This window comes from Eriocheir sinensis, chromosome 51 (genome assembly GCF_024679095.1).
Source record: "Eriocheir sinensis breed Jianghai 21 chromosome 51, ASM2467909v1, whole genome shotgun sequence".
Taxonomy (NCBI): domain Eukaryota; kingdom Metazoa; phylum Arthropoda; class Malacostraca; order Decapoda; family Varunidae; genus Eriocheir; species Eriocheir sinensis.
Window position 1 is genome coordinate 1,881,301 of NC_066559.1, and position 22,505 is coordinate 1,903,805.

At 45.1% G+C, this 22,505-nt stretch overlaps 1 long non-coding RNA gene across 1 annotated transcript in view; it reads right to left on the bottom strand.

Annotated features, from left to right (window-relative positions):
• The window catches only part of LOC126982515 (uncharacterized), a 154,752-nt gene that overhangs the window by 87,989 nt on the left and 44,258 nt on the right, over positions 1-22,505 (bottom strand). Inside the window, exon 2 of the long non-coding RNA XR_007735207.1 lies at positions 16,532-16,586. This is a non-coding gene — a long non-coding RNA (uncharacterized LOC126982515). The remainder of the gene's footprint in view (positions 1-16,531; positions 16,587-22,505) is intronic.

Sequence of the window (22,505 nt, forward strand, 5' to 3'; positions counted from 1 at the left end):
ACCCCCGATTAATAGTACCCATTCACTGCTGGGTGGACAGGGGCGTAGGGTATCGGAAAAGTCGCCGAAATTTTTCCACTCCGCCCGGGAATCGAACCCAGGCTCTCGGTTGTGAGTCGAGTGTGCTAACCACTGCACCACGGAGCCCTCATCAGATGTTTAGGGGAAAGCTGCTTCACTTATATCTTTGCCAATGAAAAAGCTTTGGAAAACAGATTAGTTACGTTAATAACGGGCTTGCCGGCGAGGCAAAACATTATTCTTGGGAACACTTAAAAAAAGTATCTTCCGCTATGAACAATGCAAGTCGAATGGCGTCAGCACCATTATCAGCGTGGCGTCCAGACGTGTCACAGAGTTCACGGGTGATTATACTCGCGTGCTGATCACCAGCGTACGTGGCGGGCTGCTGCCGCCACGCCAGTCGCCAGCACGGACCGGGCGGGGCGGCGGGCCGTTTGTTCTGTTAATACGGACTTATCTCTCTCAGTAATGAATGTTATGCAATGTTAATGCACTAATTAACTGACGGGAAATATGATTAACTGTAGAAATAAGTAAAATACGTTATGCGTGTGGGTGTTTGCGTTAAGCTTTACGAGTATCATTAAGTGTTTACGAGGTAACATACAGCCGGTAATCTAACTTACACAAAGTAATGGTCGTGAAACAAGCTTTCGGAGTAGTTAATACCTAGTGTGTGTGTGTGTGTGTGTGTGTGTGTGTGTGTGTGTGTGTCATGATTATTGTGTTTTTAGAGTAATGTTCCTGGGCATAATATATCTGCCTTTAGCTTCATGGCATCAGTATCAGAGGCGGCGCGCACTGCAGCTCGCCTTTATAAGTCACACAAGTATTGCAGCGGAAAGCACACACAGAGGCGGAGCAATAAGAGGACGAGCCGTGCGTAAACACCCCTCGCGGCGCCAGGCCCAGACTCGATCCACGTTATTCCATTAAGCGGCTCCCTGTTGCCTGACGCTGCCCGCTGCCGCCGCCCGCCTCCAACTGTGTCCGCTCCAATATCATGCGTCTCCGTATTTTTCAGTGATCTGTCAGGAAGATGAGGGAAGGCACGATGGACGAGGCAGGGAGAATGAAGAGAGAGAGAGAGAGAGAGAGAGAGAGAGAGAGAGAGAGAGAGAGAGAGAGAGAGAGAGAGAGAGAGAGAGAGAGAGAGAGAGAGAGAGAGAGAGAGAGAGAGAGAGAGAATAAATATAGATAGATAATAGACATAGATAGATAGATAGATAGATAAATATATATATGTAGACAGAGAGAATAGATAAATAGATATAGATAAAGCTAGACATAGATAGAAAGAGAGAGAGAGAGAGAGAGAGAGAGAGAGAGAGAGAGAGAGAGAGAGAGAGAGAGAGAGAGAGAGAGAGAGAGAGAGAGAGAGAGAGAGAGAGAGAGAGAGAGAGAGAGAGAGAGAATAAATATAGATAGATAATAGACATAGATAGATAGATAGATAGATAGATAAATAAATATATATATGTAGACAGAGAGAGAATAGATAAATAAATATAGATATAGATTTTTTTTTTACGTGTAAGCCTACAAGCCCCAGCCCGTCATGGCGCAGGCAAGTGTTTATAGTGGCGCCATCTTCTCTTGACATAGACAGACATAGATAGATAGATAGATAGATAGATGAGGAAACTCGTGAGAGGCTCTGTAAGGTGATGCGAGGGCAGGCAAATTCCGCTAGGGGAGTATAATAGGGTTCAGCCGTCCAGCAAACCTTCGATTCAGTCAAGATATTCAGCCATTGTGCAGCTCGGTAAGTTTGGCAAAGTTTCCCCCTGAATACACACGCTCCGAGGGAAGAACCTGCACGTTTTCTTAAACTCGAAAGGAAAATGGAACTCGTGATTGAAGGGAGGAAGGGAAGAGCGGTCGCAGGAGGAAGAGGAGGAGGAGGAGGAGGAGGAGGAGGAGAATAAAGGAGCGAGGAGGAAGATGTGAAGGAAGAGCAGGAAGGCGAACAAAAAGAAAAGCAGGAGGAGGAGGAGGAGGAGGAGAAAGAGGGGGAGGAGAAAGACGAACAAGAGGAGAGAAGTGGAGACGGAGAAGGAGGAGGATAAAGGAGAGAAGAAAGACGTAAAGGAAGAACAAGAAGAGGAGGAGGAAGAGGAGGAAGAGGTGAACGAGAAATCTGGAATGAATAAGGAGGAAAGATAGACGTAAAAGACATGGAGAAATAACAGTAAGAAGAGAACAGAGAGGTGGAGGAGAAGGGAAGAAGAAATTTTGGATGAATGGAAAGAAAGCGAGGTGAAAGGCCTACAGAAGGAGCAGGAGGGGGAAGAGAAGGGAGTCACGCAAGAGGAATAGTAAGATGAGGAGGAGGAAGAGAAAATGATGAAGATGAGAATAAAGAGAAGGAAGAGAAGGAGAAGAATGACAGGAAACAGGAGTAGGACGGAAGAGAAAGACAGGAGGAAGAAGAGAAGGAATTCAAGGCAGATGAAGGGGAGGAAGAGGAGGAGGGAAAACAGAGAGAGAGAGAGAGAGAGAGAGAGAGAGAGAGAGAGAGAGAGAGAGAGAGAGAGAGAGAGAGAGAGAGGTAGTAGTAGTAGTAGTAGTAGTAGTTGTAGTAGTAGCAGTAGTAGTAGTAGTAGTAGTAGAAGGAGGAGGAGGATTAAGTGGGGAAAGTAATGGAAAATAGGAAAAAGAAAAGGATAAAGAAAACCACACAGAAAAGTGACATACATGGAAAAGGAAGAGAAACAAACAGGAGAGAAAAAGTAAAGGAAAAGAAGAATACGAAGGAAATAGATAGACACTGCGGAGAAAGATTAGGAGGAAGAAGAGGGAAAAAGTAAACGAAATGAAGGAGGAAGAGGAGGCGATGTATGAACAGAGGCAAATTAAAGGAAATAAGAGAAAGAGGACGCAAGGAAAATAAATAAACAATGAAAAGCAGTAAGAGAAGAAAGAAGAGGGAAACAGTGGAGAAAATAAACAGGAAGAGGAAGGGAGAGACATGTAGGAAATGGAAGAGGAGGAGGAGGAGAAGGAGGAAGAGAAGGGCGAAGGGGGAAAAAAAGAGGAAACGAAGAGAAAAACCACGAAGGTAAGAAATAAGACAGGAAAACCAATACGAGAGGAGGGAAATAGTAACGAAAACGAAAGAGGAAGAGGAAATGAGGCAAAAAATGAGATAGACATGGAGGAGGAAGGGGCCGAGGAAGAGTGAAGGAAGCGCGCAGTCGTTCGCCACAATAGCCGTCTCCAAGGTGTCTCGGCGCGCGGCAGTCATTATCCTGCACCTCGTTTTCTGTGAGTGAGGGTGTATTGCTTTTTAGGCGAGCCACTCCATGCCTCTCTCTCTCTCTCTCTCTCTCTCTCTCTCTCTCTCTCTCTCTCTCTCTCTGTGTGTGTGTGTGTGTGTGTGTGTGTGTGTGTGTGTGTGTTTTATTTGCCATTCCAGTTTCTCTCTCTCTCTCTCTCTCTCTCTCTCTCTCTCTCTCTCTCTCTCTCTCTCTCTCTCTCTCTCTCTCTCTCCTCGCCAAATGGGGCTTTGCCAGCGATTAATCTCGGCGTAATAAAGAGATCACTACGGTAACCTCCAGGAAGCCGGATGGTGGGGAAGAGTGAGGGAAGGAGGGAGGGAAGGCGGGAGGAAGGGACGAAAAGGGGGAGAGAAGAGGAAGGAGAGCAAGTAAAGGAGGAGAGGAAGAGTGGAGTATAGGAAGGAGCAGAGGAAGAAGGAAAGCAGGGTATGGGAAAGGGAATTATGGATGTGTGAAAAGAAGCGAGGAAGATGAAAATTAGCAGAGGAATATGAGGAAGAGGGAAAGGAGGAAGAGATGGAAAGAAAGGAGAGGAACTATGAAGGAAAAACAAGGAAGGAGGCAGGCTGTGGTCTTAGAGGGCTATATAGATGGCTGGAGATACTCAGGGAAGTAGGGAGATAAATAAGATTAAAAAGAAAAGTGGAAGGATTAAGTGAGGAGGTGGAAATAGGGCGACAGAGTTATTCAGCCACATTCCAGCCACAAAAACAATAACCACAGCGGGGGACTTTTCAATCTTTGTATATATATTTTTTTACATTCCGCCTATAGCGCCGATAGACTTTCTAGGTGGGGCTGGTGGTCGGCCCCAGCTCGTTATAGCGCAGACATATGTTTTATAGTGACGCCATCTTGCTTGGTTCATGCTGCCCCCGAGCGTTTGGAATAAACGTTAGTACAACACGATTGAGGCGTTGTATTAAACCTAACCTAACCTAACCTAACAGGGCCCCGCCAACCAAGACGAGAAGCGATCACACAGACAAAATAACAAACTTCAAGCGGTCTGTCTGTGTCTTCGTGAGCGCAGACACACAGACTGCATAAAAACAGGTATTTGGCACCCCTGTCCGTCTGTTTTTTCGCTTGTGTAATCGCATCAGGTGTTTGGTAATGGATGCCGGGGAGTCAAGGGGTAAAAATACAAGGAGACAAATGTGCCGGTATAACAACTTCGGACGATTTTCTCTTATTTATATTATTTTCATTCTTTGGTTTCGAGAGAGAGAGAGAGAGAGAGAGAGAGAGAGAGAGAGAGAGAGAGAGAGAGAGAGAGAGAGAGAGAGAGAAACATATTCACCAGTCACCAAAATCCATTACCATCAAAACAACACCCACGAAGAACTATATCCATGAAGCTTTACGACCACTTCCCCGGCCGTCCCTTCCCTCTCCCCAGAATGTTATGTCTTAGGAGTAACAACCAAAACCATAGACATATATAACAGTGGCCACAAGGCAACAGTAGGCACAAAACAATAACTACAAAGCAATAGCATAAATATGAATAGCCATTTCAAAACAGTAGCCAGAAAAAAACAGTAGTCACAATTATCAAGATAGCCACATTATAGGTGCAGGGAGGAGATGAAGGAAGGGAAAGTGGACTAAGGAAGAATGAGAAAGAGGGAGAGGGAATGCAAGGTTGAGATTACGTAAGTGTGGAACGAAAAAAGAAAAAGAAATGAGGAACAGAAAACAGGAGAGTGCAAGGAGGGAATGAAACGGAAGGAAACATGAAAAAGAAATTAAGAAAAACAGGAAGCTATCAAGGAATGCATCCAAGAGGAGTAAATGGGAAGAACAAAAAGAAAAAAGTGAGAGATAAAAAAGAAGTACAGGAAATTGATGAAGAAAACAAAAACAAAAACAGAAAGAATTAAGAAAAACAGGAAGCTATCAAGGAATGCATCCAAGGGGAGTAAAAGGGACGAACAAAAAGAAAAAAAAGTGAGATACAAGAAAAGTAAAGGAAGTTGATGAAGAAAACAAAAACAGAAACAGAAAGAAAGGAAATCAGAAAACGGGAAAAAAGTGAAAGATATCGAAGAAGAGAATGAAGAAAAAAGAGAGGAAGAGGAGGAGGAGGAAAAAAAGGAAGCGATGAAGTAATGTATATAAAAAAGAGCAAAAAAATAAGAAAAAATAAGACAAAAGTGCAGACAGTGGATGAAAAAAATGAAAAGAACACAAAGAAAACAAAAAAGAAACCGGAAAAAAGTTGAAGAAATGTATAAACAGAATGGGGAAAAAAAGGGGAAGAGGAGGAAGAGAAAGAAAAAGAGGAGGAGGCAGGATTGGAAAGCTACTGAAGACATGATTTGAGTTTAATTTTCTTCTCTTTTTATCACCTTTTTTTCTTCCGTTGTTCGGGGAAAAAAGGGAAGAGAAGGAAGAGAAAGAATAGGAGGAGGAGGCAGGATTGGAAAGCTACTGAAGACATGATTTGAGTTCACTTTTCTTTTCTTTTTATCACCATTTTTTTCTTCCGTTGCTCGGGGAAAAAAAGGGAAGAGAAGGAAGAGAAAGAATAGGAGGAGGAGGAGGCAGGATTGGAGAGCTACTGGAGACATGATTTGAGTTTAATTTTCTTCTCTTTTTATCACCCTTTTTTTCTTCCGTTGCTCGGGGAAAAAAAGGGAAGAGAAGGAAGAGAAAGAATAGGAGGAGGAGGAGGCAGGATTGGAAAGCTACTGAAGACATGATTTGAGTTTAATTTTCTTCTCTTTTTATAACCCTTTTTTCCCTCATTGCTCGTCACTCCATTTCGTCGCCCTGGGTCAGCCTCCGCGCACCTCCCTTCCTCCCCTTGCACATACCGGCCGTGATTCCCGCTGTTCCTCGCCTCCTTACCGCCGACACTCATAACCCTGGCCCGCATTCCCGTACCCGAGAGCCAGCTGGTATTAAGGCTGCATCTTCCTCGGCATCCTTCTCTCCCTCACACTTTTCCTTCTCCTCTCATCTCGTGTTATTGCTTTACCTGCTCCTGGTTTTTATAATTACTGGACTTGTTTACCATTATTCTCTTCTCATACTTCTTCTTTTTCTCCTCCATCTCGTGTTGTTATACTCTTCTTCATCACCTTGTTCCCTTTCTTTATCCTTATTCTCTTCTTCTTCTTCCTACTATTCTTTGCTTTTTCTTATCATTTCTTTATTTCCTGGTTCTCCTCTTTTATTAGATTTCCTCATCGCCCTTCTCCTCCTACTGCTTCTATATGTTATCATTCTTTCACATCATCCTTCTTTTCCTCTTGCTCCTCCTCTTTACGGTTACTTCACCTCCTCTTACCTTCCTTCTCCTTTTATTTCTTCTGTTATTACTACTTGTCTTACTCCTTATCCTCCTCCTCCTCCTCCTCGTCTTCCTTGTTCTTCTAGTCCACTTTCTCATCCACCTTTTACTAGCCCTCCACGAACTCCTAATCCTTTTCCTCTTAATACTCTTTCTCATCTTTGTTTTCCTCCTCTTCCTTCTTCTTCGCCTCTTGCTACCTCTACTTCTCCTCCTTACACCCCTCCTTCCCCTTTCCGTCGTTTTCCTGCCAGCCTATAGCTCCGGTAGGCTTTCTTGAGGGACCTGGATGGTAGTCGGCCTCAGCCCGTCATGGCGCAGGCAAGTGTTTATAGTGGCGCCATCTTTTCTTGGTTCATGTTACCACCCGGAGTTCGTTCTTGATTCACTTGGACCGGGTTGATGGGTGGTCTTCAGGACAGCATGTGGGTAGTCTTAAGCCACTCGGCGGTGACTGAAAAATCCCAGGTGGTAGCGGAGGATCCGAACCTGCGTTCTCCATCACGCGGTGAATGCGGGGCCCACACGCTAGCCACTCAGCCACCGCCTACCCCATATTCCCTTTTCTTTGATTCTTCTTCATCCTTCTTTTCCCCTCCCTGCTCCTCTTCTTACTATTACTCCTCCTCCTCCTCCCTTACCTCCTGATCCATCGCTCTTCTTGTCTTTCGTCCGCATCATCCTTTTCTCTTACTATTCTTACTCACCATCTTTTCCTCCTCCTCCTCCTCCTACCATTACATATCATCATCATCATCCCCTCCCCATCCCCTTCCGCGGCTCTCCTCGTCTTCTGCCCCCATCAGCCTTTTTCTCTCACTATTTTTCCTTACCCTTCTTTTCCTCCTCCTCCTCTACCTACTATCACTCCTCCTTCTCCTCTCCCTCCTGCTCACTCCCCCCCCTCCCTCCCCCCCTCCACCACTCTCCTTGTCTTCCGTCCCCATAAATATCCCAAATTAAGGTTAGACGGAAATTTACTGCCGCCGAAGGGAGGTGACTGACTCCCCGACAACGCGCGACCAATTTAGACTCTTCCCGCCATTACACGGGGGCGCGATGGCCTGCGGGGACGGGGTTTTTGACGCTATTTTTATCAACATCCTTAAGGCCCCTATTTGCGAAGGTCGTAATCGTGTCCCTTAACTTCTGCGTTGGTTGTTCAAAGTGATCACGCGCCCAGTTCCAGTCCACAATAAAGTCCAATATTTTCAGACGCTTTCGGCTCTCGCAGCAAGTATTTTCAATGGCTACAAAGGGGATTCATCAGGTTCGCGTTAGGGCTTTCCACATTCATGGTACAGAGGACGAGTCAGACTATCACAAGGCTCATAAAACTACACGTGGAAAACGAACCCCTCTAGGAAGGCCTTGTTAAATGTGGGTGGGTAAATCCGGAGAGTTTTGAGAATATGCACCCAGGTTGTTCACTGTGACTACGGGTTCAGTCCTAGTCCATAATTAACTCCCTTATTCTCATACGCAAAAGGGGATTAGTCGGGTGCTCATGAATATATGTAGCATTCATGTGATAAAAGACTTACCTAACTATCACTATACTAAAAAAACACCCAATTGAAATACTCACACAATCTCTAGGAAAGCCTTATCATATGTGGGTGTGTAAGCCCAGAAATGTTTGGGGATGTGAGTCAGTGTCATCCCCGTAGCAGCGACGGACCAAATTTGTGGCTTTACTGTGTAGCAGCGACGGGCCAAATTTGTGGCTTTATCGTGTAGCAGCGACGGGCCAAATTTGTGGCTTTATCGTGTAGCAGCGACGGGCCAAATTTGTGGCTTTATCGTGTAGCAGCGACGGGCCAAATTTGTGGCTTTACCGTGTAGCAGCGACGGGCCAAATTTGTGGCTTTATCGTGTAGCAGCGACGGGCCAAATTTGTGGCTTTACCGTGTAGCAGCGACGGGCCAAATTTGTGCCATGATATAAACCCCCAAAAATAGATGATGCATAATCTGATCACAAATGCTTTGATATATATTATGAATTGGTTTGCGTGAGGGGTGATGTTTTTCTCATTTTTCTCGCTTGGGGGGACCATTAAGAAACATGATCCCCGCTGCTACCGTTTTGAGTCTGACACGACTAATTTAACTCGCTGATCGGTTTGGATGAGAGGGAACGATAGGAGCGGAGAGGAGGAAGCAGAGGAACGTGGAGAGATAGGTAGGAAAGAGAGGAGGGAGAGGAACGTGGAGATAGGTAGGAAAGAGAGGAGGGAGAGGAACGTGGAGAGATAGGTAGGAAAGAGAGGAGGGAGAGGAACGTGGAGAGATAGGTAGGAAAGAGAGGAGGGAGAGGAACGTGGAGAGATAGGTAGGAAAGAGAGGAGGGAGAAGAACGTGGGCATATTGGTAGGAAAGGGAGAGGAAGAAGGAGAGTAATTTAGAAGGAGGAAAGAAAAGTAGTATTATTGGAAAGACATAAGTACCAAAACCAATTTATTTTCTCCTTGTTTTCTACTCGGCACCAAACACTAAAGAGATTTCCAGAGTAATTTCCTGGAATTTCTTACCTTCTGTATTTAGAACTAAACACTACACAAGGAATTTTCGAAGTGCGTTGTGTTTGGTTTGAGAGCTTACTGACTAAACCGTGGTGTCGAAATGTGGAACGGGACCGAAGTAAGTAATTTTATGTTCAAGGTATTCACCCCTTTCACTGATACACTCTGAGGTACCCATTGTGATTCTGTATTGAGAGAGAGGGAAGGAGAGAGGGAGGGAAGGATTGAGGAAGGGAAGATGGAGGAGAGGGAAAAGAAGGAAAAGGAAGGAAGGAAGGGTAATGAGAGGAAAAGGTAGAGTTTCCTATTCCCTGCAGTCTTTTTAGAGAGGACAAGACATTTTTTGGAAGTATATATGATCACAGTTTTTTTGGTTTCCTTCTATGTCTTATGTTTTCGTCTATGAAGAGGCGTTTTCTTTTGTTTATATTTTAATTAATTTTCTTGTTTGTTTGGATTTTGTGTCTTGTCTTTTCTACAGTGAAAAGAGCATACAAATCAAGCAGCGTTCCCTTATATGCTGATTTTTTTTGTTTGTTCTTTGTTCAACGCGCGTGATTCAACACCTGTGAAGCCATAAGTTACCAAGAGAGAGAGAGAGAGAGAGAGAGAGAGAGAGAGAGAGAGAGAGAGAGAGCAGCTATATTGTATTACATGACAAAACTAATACCCTAACAAAAGCCAAAGAAGAAGATTCAACCCCACTTATTTGCTCGCCTCTTCCCCTCCCTCTTCCCCCTCACCTGCGCTCACCTGGGAAGCCTAATTAACGTTTATTCCTCCCCTTAATGGACCTTATTAGGCAAGTGATTAGGGAAGGCGAGGAATAAAGGTAAAGTTGACGTGTTATTAAAGTCTTGCTAATTATGTATGCGTAGGAAGCGTTAATTGGTGTGTGTGTGTGTGTGTGTGTGTGTGTGTGTGTGTGTGTGTGTGTGTGTGTGTGTGTGTGTGTGTGTGTGTGTGTGTGTGTTTTAATTACCGGTAAATTCAATTCCGGGGTCAACAGGAGTGAAAATTTGGTATAGCTTTAGCGGATCCTGGATTTTCTGTTTAATGCAACCAACGGAGCTTCATTTCTGTTGTTCAATAAAGCAAAACAGACGCATACATTTAACCTATTCCCTCTATTCCACTCTGCTCCTCTACTTCTATTCTACTCTACTCCTCATACTCTTTCTATTTCTCCTTATCCCACTATTGCCAAACTACATCCCTGTTAAGAAAGAAAGCAAAACAGACGCATGCAAAGAGATATTAACCTTAACTCTCCTTTTGTTTCTCTACCTTCCTATTCCTTCTCTACTATACCCATTCGTTCCCTTTACTTTCTATTTCTTTCCTACCTTTCCTATGCCTTCCTTACTTCTCCTATCCCATCCCTACCCTTCTCTTCCTTCCCTACATTTCCCATTCCTTCCCTACTCTTCCTATTCCTTCCCAGTTTTTCTATTCTTTCCCCACCTTTCCTATTCCTTCCCTTTTCTTGCTATTCCTTTCCTTCTCTTCCTATTCCTTTCCTTTTCTTCCTGTTCCTTTGCTTTTCTTCCTATCCCTCCCCTACCTTTCCTATTCCTTCCCTACTTTTCCTACTCTTTCTACTACTACTCCTATTACTACTACCACATCTCTTTTTTTTTTCCTGTTACTCTTTCCATAATACACACCAAGCAAGAAAATGAAAGTGTATATACAAGTTTGAAGGATTTGGAAAACTTAACGAGGAGGACAAGATACATATTATTAATCTTATGAAAGGCAAACGAACAAACAAACAAACAAACAAATAAAAAATCCACGCTGGCCTGTCGAGTTTACATTTGCCTTCACCACCTGTGCGGGCCGATGATTACCTGGGCGCCGGAGCCAATCACGAGCGAGGCCGAATCCAGGTGAATGACGGGAAAGTTATTTGCGTCATTAACACTCCCTCCCTCTCTCCCTCTCCCTTCCCACCCCCCTTTTCTCCACCCTGCTTGGCTCCCTCTATTCTACTCTGGTCCAATCTACCCCGGTTGTCCCTCCCTCCCACTTCCTTCCCTCTCCTTTCTCTCCCTCCTGCTCTAATCCTGACCCAATCTACCTCGCCCCTCTCTCCCCTTTACCCCCATCTCACTCTCTCCTCCCTTTCCCTGGCCTCCCATTTACCCCTCAACCCAATCTCAGTCTTTTCCCACTCTCTCCCTTCTACCTCCCTCGGCCGTCCCTTCCTTCCCTCTCTCCCTTCCTCTGTTCTACTCCTGTCCCAGTCTACGGCGCCTCTCTCTACCTACCCCTTGAACTTTATCTCACTTTCCTCCCTTTCTCCTGACTCCCCTTCCCCCATAGCATAATTTCATCCTTCTCTCTCTTCCCCTTAGCAAAATGACACCTTCCTCTCCCTTCCCCTGCCTCCCCTTCCTACTCACCCCCATCTTACTCTCCTCTCCCTTCCCCTGCCTCTCCAATTTCTGCCCCCTTCCCCCTGTTTTCACTTCCCCCTACCCTACCTGCTCCCCTGCCATCCACTGCCATCTCATTTCCCTGTTTCCATTCTCTTAGTTTTACCAACCTCTTTTTTTATGCATTTTTTTTACAGCAAAGGAGACAGCACAAGGGCACAAAAAAAAGGAAACAATAAAAAAAAATCCCGCTACTCGCTGCTCCTGTAAAGAATCTGAGGAGGTGGCCGAAAGAGCACTCAATTACGTGAGAAGAGGTGTCCTTTTTTTTCACTCCTCACCCCTGCCTCTTTACTCCTCTCCCCTCACTCTCTGCCCCTGTTAACTCCTCCTCTCCACCCTCCTTTTTCGCTCTTCTCCTTTCCCCTCCCTTCCTATTCACTCCTCTCCCTTCCCCTCCCTTCCTATTCACTCCTATCCCTTCCCCTCTCTCCCTATTCACTCCTCTTCCTTCCCCTCCCTTCCTATTCACTCCTATCCCTTCCCCTCTCTCCCTATTCACTCCTCTTCCTTCCCTTCTCTTCCTATACACTCCTCTCCCTTCCCCTCTCTCCCTATTCACTCCTCTCCCCTCCCCTCCCTCCCTATTCACTTCTCTTTCTTCCCCTCCCTTCCCATTCACTCCTCTCCTTTCCTCTCTCTTCCTATTCACTCCTCTTCCTTCCCGTTCCTATTCACTTCTCTCCCTTCCCTTCCTTCCCTCTGCCTTTTCCTCTCTCTCTCTCTCCTCTTCACTCATCCCTCCTCTCCCTGCCCTTGCTACTTCCCCCCTCCCCCTCACTCCTCTCCCCTCTCCCCCTTCCTTCCTTCCTGCCCTCGTGACGGGTCGACCCCTAAATTGAATTGCCTGGATCGCCTCTGCCGGAAACACTGTGTTGCCGGGATGAAGAAAAACACAATAAAACAAGAGACTCTGTGTTTGCTTCAACTCTCGCATTTGTCTTTGTTTTTCTCTGTTTCTGTTTGTGTTTATTTTTTTGATAGGAGTCAGTCGTCATTCAGGCTACAGCTGTCTCTCTCTCTCTCTCTCTCTCTCTCTCTCTCTCTCTCTCTCTCTCCTGAAAATAATCTAATTGCTTTGCATTGTTATTACCGAAATGTTTTTGTTTTACATTTTTCGTTGAATTTATTATTTTTTTACGACTCCCAACCTGTTTATGAAGGCTGTGACAAAGTATCTCAGTGGCTTAATGCATGTCTGCTTTACTCTAATCATATACATTAAACAAAGATATTTATACATAAAATGTGCCATTTCTTATTTTAATTTAATTTTATTTATTTATTTATTTATTAGTTTTTTTTATTTATTTATTTGTTTGTTTATTTATTTATTTATAGTATTTATTTATTTATATATTTATTTATTATTTTATTATTATCTTTTTTTTGTGTGTGTGTGTTGCTTTAATTAACAGTACCGTGTGTGTGTGTGTGTGTGTGTGTGTGTGTGTGTGTGTGTGTGTGTGTGTGTGTGTGTGTGTGTGTGTTGCTTTAATTAACAGTACCGTCATTCTTCCCGCCATAACCCACCTGGCCACGAACACGCTACATAGTCTACGCGTTTGCCCACCTCAGATTCCTCCCTCCATCTCTCCTCCTCCTTTCTGCTTTCCATCCTCTTTCTCCTGCTTCCTTCCTTCTTTCCTATTTCCTACTCTGCTTCCTCATTCCCTCACTTTCTTTATCTTTCCTTCTTTCCCTTCCCTCCTTCCTTTCTCCTTTCATTCCTTTTCTTCCTTTTTCCTTCCCTCCCTCCCTCTCTTAATTCCTCTTTTCTCCACCTCTCTCTTCCTCTCTCTCTCTCTCTCTCTCTCTCTCTCTCTCTCTCTCTCTCTCTCTCTCTCTCTCTCTCTCTCTCTCTCTCTCTCTCTCTCTCTCTCTCTCTCTCTCTCTCTCTCTCTCTCTCTCTCTCTCTCCCCATCATCATCAATTCATTCCTCACACCTTCCTTCCTCGCCTTCTCTCTCCATCATTAATCGCCTCACTATTGCCGCATCATTCTTCTCCTTCAATATTTCCCTCCCATAATTACTGTTCCCTCCTCTCCCGCTCCGTGCCGCCTCCCTCCTCCAGTCCCCTGCCTCCCTTTCCTCTCCTGCCCCCCTTTCCCCTCCTGCCTCCCCCGTTATAAGCCCCAAACTACACTACTACATTACTCCCCCCCCCTCCCCCCACCGCCCCGCCCCGTCCACTGGATACCCCCTTCCCACCTCCTTCCCCCTGTCCTTCCCCACCCTCCCAAACACAGCTCTTTCTCACCCTCCCCCGTCGACAACAGACTCATTACTCGCAGATATATATAAAAAAATACAGATCCGCGAGTCTTCTCATCTTGTAAAAAATAGATCTTAACTAAAGAAAACAAATCCAGCCAAACTGTGTCTCTCTAATTAGCGAAGTAATTATGTGGCTCTGGGTTTTCCGCGACGGGGCTGGCAAAGGGACGGAAGTATTGAGGTAATTAGTGTGTGTGTGTGTGTGTGTGTGTGTGTGTGTGTGTGTGTGTGTGTGTGTGTGTGTGTGTGTGTGTGTGTGTGTGTGTGTGTGTGTGTGTGTGTGTGTGTGTGTGTGTGTGTGTGTGTGTGTGTGTGTGTGTGTGTGTGTGTGTCTGTCTGTCTGTCTGTCTGTCTGTCTGTCTGTCTGTCTGTGTGTGTGTGTGTGTGTGTGTGTGTGTGTGTGTGTGTGTGTAAATATATTTATATTTATATATGAATATGAAATTCCGGATTTTTCCCAAAGAAAAAAATAGAAAGTGAAAAAATGCAGCCATTAGCTCAGTATTTAAAAAAAGGAGAGCAAAATGGATTAAAAAAGCATGATCCTGTCAGCTTACTGTCAGTTATCTACAAATTATTTACAAAAACACTCACAAACAGAATTTCAGACCCATTAAATTCCACACAGCCCAGCCATTCGGAGTGGATCCTCAGCCACGGATCACTTCCAGACAATAAACCAGGTAATTGAAAAAAAATAATAATACAAAAAAATGGCTTGGCATCCACTGACGATGAGAAGGACTTCGGCTTAGTGGAAACTGTAGCGGTGGTGAATGCAGTTCGACGCCTGAGAGCAGGTTAAGTCTATTGTAGATTTCTTGATTTTATAAAGAAAAAAAAGATGAGATGAAACTGCTACTAATATACCATTCCGATATTCGAAAAGTTCCAATGAAAAAGTTAAATCAAGCATCACAGTATGACTTAAACTGATTACGACCAGATTAAAGAAATATTCGAAAACTGGAGGAACAAGTAAACTGACATTGGAATTAATAACATATATTCTTTACTTTTCGGATGACTTTTTTTTTTTTTTTTTTTTTTTTTTTACATCTCGGCCTGTGGCGCCGGTAGGTTTTCTTCAGGGGCCTGGTGGTCGGCCCAAGCCCATCGTGGCGCAGACAATTTTTATAGTGGCGCCAGTTATGCTTGGCTCATGCTGCCCCTGGGAACTCATTCTTGATTCACTTGGACGGTTTCTTCTAGAGTCCGGGTTGATGGGTGGTCTTCTGGGCAGCATGTGGGTAGTCTAGGCCACTCGGCGGTGACTGGAAAATCCCAGGTGGTAGCGTGGGGATTCGAACGGACGTTGTCCATGGCGCCGTGAATGCTAGGCCGGAACGCTAACCACTCAGCCACCGCCTACCCTACCCAACCGTGTTCATTTTTAGAGTCTAATGGCGAACTGCAGCGTAGCAGGCTTAGTCTACGAGTAGTAGAAGAAGAACAAGACAAAAATTATGTTCCGAAGTCATGTACATATCTAACAAATAGTCATTCAGATTAGATTCATCATGATCTTCATTTACATATAACACACTGATAAAATACATGCAAAAAATCATTAATAAGTAAGTGGCTTCATTTTAATCATTTAAAATTATAAAGAATGAATCCCTTAATCAAACATTGCCACTGTAATATATAAAAAACACCCCAACACAGAGGAAAATTGGTAAGTTTCGTTTAGTCGGCGCAATATCTGTGGTCATATGCCGAAGAGAGACAGGAGAGGAAGGAATTATAGAAGGGAACATATCCAGGAGACGGGACACAACCCCCGATTAATACCTGGTACCCATTCACTGCTGGGTGGACAGGTGCGTAGGGTATCGGAAAAGCCGCCCAAATTTTTCCACTCCGCCCGGGAATCGAACCCGGGCTCTCTCGGTTGTGAGCCGAGTGTGCTAACCACTGCACCACGAAGCCCCCTAACACAAAGAGGAGATACAACACAACACAGCTCCAGCGGGTCCTGAGGAGTTAGTGGCCGCTTCCTGATTGGGTTCCGCCGGAGGGGCGTTCAGTGGGGGCGGGGGGGCGGAGGAGCTGGCCGAGTGGTCGTCCCGGGAAAAAATGACAGGCTAAAATTTATCATCGCGGGCTGACGCCTTGAAGCGAGCTCCAATAAAGTATTAGGTATGAAGAGGCAGTGAGAGATGTATCATATTGTTAAACGATATCATTTAAGAGTAAAAAAAATAATATATAATGAATAACATAGAAGATTCAGCCATTTGCTTTTGTTTACGATTTATTAGTGACTCCTTACATGTTCATGCTGCTGCTGCGTCTCGTCCTCTTCCTCCTCCTCCTCCTCCTCCTCCTCCTCCTCCTCCTCCTCCTACTACTACTACTACTACTACTACTACTACTACTACTACTCCTCCTCCTCCTACTCCTCCTCCTACTCCTACTCCTCATCCCCCTACTACAACTGCTACTTCTACTACTACTACTACTACTACTACTACTACTAACCTGCCCCCATCATCTCGCTACAATTATCATTTATATCAGTATACAATCTGACGTCAACATGTGCCTGGAAACACAAAGAAACTAAAAATGTTGATGAAATAAGAGAAACTGACTTAAAAAAAAAAACTCACGCAAAAATCATTAGAAAAGGAAAAATGACTGCACGAACAAAGAACCCATCCGAGCGTGCGTACCTTGGCTTCCGGGGCGTCGGGGATGTGACCTTACTTGCCCTCGGCGCCACTCGGTCTGTGCGGAATATATAACAAACAATTAGAATAAATGTCGGTGGCACTAACACTGAACACCCATCCACCCAGACCCACACCAACACCCACCCACACCCACACCCACACACACACCAACATCCCCCCCCCCCCACACACACAGGCTTGAACTATTGTATGATGTGATAAATACCAAGTTGAAGCTTGACTCAGTCCTGTAAAAATTATAAATAAATAGAAAAGATTGGTAAGAAAACGAACCCACCCGCCCACCCACCCATCCACACACACACACACACACACACACACACACACACACCACAGACACAACATTTTCGAAGAGTCATCCATCTCGCACACACACACTCCCCTCCCACCCTCACACGCCCAGCCCAGCGAACACACACACACGCACTCCCTGCAGTCCGACAGAGCCATCAAAGAGGAAATGTTTCCACGCTGGGCCGCCTCGGAACAGCACCCGCGGCCCAGCGAACTGAGGCCAAACTACTGGGCGCAACAAGAACTCCTTTAGTTAGAACTCCGGATTGGTCTTCATTCGGGCGAGCTACTGCAGCCCACATCCAACCCCCCCCCACCCCCCACCCCCCTCCACGTAGAGTTCTAAAACTTACTCATTTTTCCCTCACGTTCCACACAAGAAACTAAAGTGAAAAAACCTAAAGAAATCTGAAGAAAGGAAAGCCTCCGAGGACGATATGTTTATAATTTAGAGAAAAAAAAAATGTCCAGAAATCACGGCATTCCTGAAACTTTGGGCTAACATAAGCGTGCCTGCAGGGTCTCTCTCTCTCTCTCTCTCTCTCTCTCTCTCTCTCTCTCTCTCTCTCTCTCTCTCTCTCTCTCTCTCTCTCTCTCTCTCTCTCTCTCTATCTATCTGTGTGTGTGTGTGTGTGTGTGTGTGTGTTTTGATACTCATGATTGCTTTCCCTCTCTTCCTCAGGTATCTTCATCAGTTAATGGCGTTGTTACCTGAAGTGGGAAAAAAGGTAAAGGTGGATGAATGGATGAATGATATAGATTGATAGATAGATAGACAGATATTTAGATAGATAGATAGTTAGGTAGACATATAAAGGGAAAAAACACACTAGAGAATGTATCAGTAGGCAAAAGTAAATCTATTTGAGACAATATATAGATTTATAGAAGGTTAAGTAAAGAGATATATACGGAGACAAAATACACCACTAGGCAATGTAACAGCATGTTAGTCGTTCACTGCGACACACCAACCCGCGGGACACTTGCCACCTGAAGAACCACAAATACCTGGGCGCACACTTAGAGGCACTCCGGAAACCCTGGCACCCCTGAGCACACCTTGGGCCACCTGGATGGCCCCGTGGCTCCCGACACACACAGGGGCGCGCGGGGCTCCGGGACACTAACTTGGGTCCCCTGGAGAAAAATAAGGGAGGATAAAAGTTTGCTCCACTCACTGCTACTAAGAGGATCAAAGAAGGGAGCGACGGAGGGGAGGAGGAGGAGGAAGAGGAGGAGGAAGAGGAGAAGGAGGAGGAAGAGGAGGAGGAGGAGGAGGAGGAGGAGGAGGAGGAGAAGGAGGAGGAGAAAAAGAAAATAATAATAATAATAATAATAATAATAATAATAATAATAATAACAACAATAATAATAACAATAGTAAGAATAACAATAAGAAAAGAGAAAGAAAACGAAAGAAAGGGGAAAAAGACGAAGAGTGTTATGGTGATGATGATGATGATGAAAGAAAGAAAGGAAACAAAGGAGAAAATGAATAAAGAAAATGACGAGGAGGGGGACGAAGAAGGTGAGGAGAACGAGAACGAAAGATTATGATTAGGATGAAGAGAAGCTGAAAAAAGTTAAGATGAAGATAAAGAACAGAAAGAAGAATGAAAATATATGAATAAGGAGGAGGAGCATGAGAAGAAAAAAAGGAAAAGACGTGTATGAAAAAAAAGCAGAAAAAGAAGAAGCAAAGGGAAACGAAGGGAGTGGAGATCAACTTGAAAATCCAGGACCGTAATAATTTTCTTTTCCTTCCTTACCTGATGCTTTCTCACCTTTAACTCCCTCTTCCATTTAACCTCCTCCCTCCTAGCTCCTTTCCCCTCACTCTCACTCTCTCCCTTTCCTTTCCTTCCACATCTCCTCGCTCTTTCGCTCTCTCTATCACCCTCCATCCCCTCTCTTACTGCCTCCAATGTACCGCCTTCAATATATCCTCTCTCACTTTTCATCTCCTACGTTCCCTGGTTCCCCGTCTCCCTCCCTTCCTCCGCTGCTCCCCTCTCCTTCGTCCCTTCCTCTCTCCCCTGCTCCCGTGTCCCTCTTCCAACCCTCTCTCCCCTGCTCCCCTCTCCTCTCCCTCTTCCATCTTTCCCTCCCCTGCTCCCCTCTTTCTCTTCCCTTCCTCCCTCTCCCACACCTCTCTCGCCCTCCTGTCCCATCCCTCATCCTTCCATTCTTCACTTGCCGTCCTTTACCTTCCTCACCGCCCCCACCCTCACACCTGTCACCTAAGGACCAAATTAACAGGCTTTTGATGTACTCACCTGTCAACGCCTCGGCCTCTCCTTGCGTCCCCTCCCCCTCATACCTTTCCTGCGCGCCCCGTCCCCCGCGTCAGGCAATCCGAACGCAGGAAACTTAGGCTGACGCTGAATAAGGCGAGGCTCAATAAAGTGTTGGTGAGGAGGAGATTGGCTGAGGGTGGCGGGTGCGTTAGGTACAGTGCTGGCCAGGAGACTCGCAGTGTGTCTCTCTTTTCTGTATTGCGGCAAAGGTTTGTTCGCATGATGGATGGGTGACGGATACGAGTGAAGGAAGAGAATGTGGTCCTATTATTAGACATATCGGGCTCCTATTACGACTATTTTTCCAAGGTCACAGAGAAGGTTAACCGTTTTTTCATGGGTCGTTTTCCAGTTCAGGATGCAGGAGTCGTGTAAAACTATATCACTAGGATCACGAACCAGTCCATGAAAATCCCGGCAACTTCTACGAGAGTCTTTTCATATAGAGGAGAAGAATGATAAGGAAGTTTAAAGGAAGAGGTGAAGAGAGAGTGAGGAGAAGAAGGATGAGAAGAAGGAAGTTTGAAGGAAGAGGAGGAGGAGAGACTGAAGAGGAGAGAAGAAGAAAGATGAAAAGATATGGGCGAAATGATGTTCGGTTGGGTGTCGCCTATTATAGAAAGCAAATAATGTTCCCCTATCGCAGTCTCCCCTTTGATCTTTTCTCTGAACTCTGCGTCGGCTTGTGTCGTCATCGCAATTCTATTTCATGATCAATAAGCTGCTCTACCTCCTTACCATGAAAAGCTTCGGGGAGATGTGATGACGGTTTTCAGGTATTCAAACAATTTTAACACTGACAGTCATTCCGTATTATTTGAGCTCGAAACCAAGCCGATCACTGTGCCGATTCAAGCGAAGGGAGGCAAATCAGACCTTGACAAAATTCCCCTTTCCGAAAAGTCATCCGAGCTTCATCATACTTTCACATAAGAAGTTAAAGCAAACGAAAGTCAGTCTAGTTAATAATCCCATTGATCGTTGCTTCGTAATAACAGGAATTAAATCAATGTTCTCGTTCTTACGTACACATGTTATTTAAATGTCTGAAGAATATTACAATCACTAAAGCATGTAACATCGCCATAAGCCAATATAATATTTTCCTTTACAGCAGACATTGCAACTCAAGGAAAAAAAAAAGCCCTCTAGTCGCAGCTCCTGAAAAAGAAAAGAAGAAAAAGTGGCCAAAAAGAGATAAGTTTTGTCGCCTGATCTTCAAGGCTTCCACGTTTCCTCCTCGTCAGCCACATCCTTCACCCTCCTTCACTGAGATCTGATGCAACTTTCTCACCCCGAGTGGCGTTGTTTTCCCATCGCCTCCCTGTGACTCAGCACGGGGCACACGCGGCTCACGACCAGCTGACCGGACGGCTCGCAGGCACGACAAATGATTGGCGCAGCGTCGGCCCGCCCAGCCAATGAGGCGGCGGGGAAAACACGACCACCAATCACGGCAAAACACAGGAGCCGCGTACCAATAAGCTCACGAGAAAATACCCCGTCAATGTCTCTGTTTACACACACTCTCTCTCTCTCTCTCTCTCTCTCTCTCTCTCTCTCTCTCTCTCTCTCTCTCTCTCTCTCTCTCTCTCTCTCTCTCTTCCTCACTTTTCTTCATTTCACTTCACTTCTCTTCTCTTCTCTTCTCTTCTCTTCTCTTCTCTCTCTCTCTCTCTCTCTCTCTCTCTCTCTCTCTCTCTCTCTCTCTCTCTCTCACCTTCACCTCTGCACACCTCTCCAGTCGATGCATTCCCTCTCGTTCCTTCCCTCACATCCCTCTCGATTCGCTTCTTTTCCCCGCCTTGATCTCCCTCTCCCTCTCTTAACTTTACCTCGCCTCTCCTAAACTTCACCTCCTCTCCCTATTTCACGCCTTTGATTTTCCTCCTTCCTCCACGCACCCACACTTTCTCTACTTATCTCGACTGCCTCCCTTCCTTTCCCTCGCCTGCCCCTTCCCTCTTTCTCCTTCTTCCACTTCGCCCAAAATCACCACCTCCTCCTCTTCTTCCTCCCCTTCCTCCTCCTCCCTAGTCTGTCATTACTGTCCTTTCCTTCTCCCACCACTAATCTTGCGTCTCGGTTTGTCTGCCTGTCTGTTTGTCTGGTTTTTTTTGCCTGTGTCTGTCTGTCTCTGCCTTTGTCTGTCTGCTTGTTTCTATTTATGTATATATGTGTCTGCCTGTCTATCCATTCTCTCTCTCTCTCTCTCTCTCTCTCTCTCTCTCTCTCTCTCTCTCTCTCTCTCTCTCTCTGTCTGTCTGTCTGTCTGTTTCTCTCTCTCTCTCTCTCTCTCTCTCTCTCTCTCTCTCTCTCTCTCTCTCTCTCTCTCTCTCTCTCTCTCTCTCTCTCTCATCCATTCCTTCTCCCGAGACATGCGGAACATACGCGCCTCTGATTGGTTCTCGCTAACGTGAATGTTGGCGCTGATTGGCTAATGACGTCTGGGCAGGAGGCGGCGGCGGTGGAGCAGGGGACGGGTGGGGGAAACTATTAACTTTATTTTTTTTTTAATTTTTTGCTTTCCTTATTTCAGCTAGGTTTTGGTCTTTGTTTATTACGTTTAGGTTCAGAGGGTTCATAATTTGCGGCATTTTTTTTTTAGGGGTATGTATTTTTTTGTATAATTTTAGTTCGTTTTGGGGTGTGTAATTATATATTTTTTTCTCTTGTATATTTTCCTTTTTTTGTATATTTTAATTTTTTTCAGGCGGGGGTTCATGTAATTCTTGTGTGTATACTTTCATATATTTTTGGAAGCGTATGTGATTTTCTTCTATTTATATATTTTCAGTTTTGTTTGGTGTATTTTTTGTTGTTTATTTTGTATGTAAGCTTATTCAGTTTTCCACCACCTTTTTTTCCGACATATATCTCTTATTTCTGTCTATTCATCTATTTGAGAATGTATGTATCTGTATGTCGTTCTTCCTGTCTACCTGTCTGTCTGTCTCTTGGCCTGTCTGTCTGTATGTCTGTCTCTCTCTGTATAAATATTTCTCTGCATGGCTGTGTGTTCCTGGTCATACGTCAAATTTTTCCGCTTCCTTAGCATCTAATCTCGCTATATCCCTTCCTTTACAGTTTACACCAACCTCCGTCACTCTCCATACCTTTCCTCATCCACCATTATGTACTTAACAAGCTCAGCGACCATCCATCTACTTCGCCATCTGTTTACTCTCTTTTATTTTCCTTCTCCCCGCCCTCGCCCGCCGCCGCCCCCACGGTCCAGTACTCTCCAGTTAGTTGTTTCTATTTTTCTGCCAACATTTTCACGTCAGAGGAAGTGAGGGGAAGAATAACGAGCTAGCCCCCCTCTCACGCCCTCTCCCCTCTAGTCTTTCCCTTCTTGC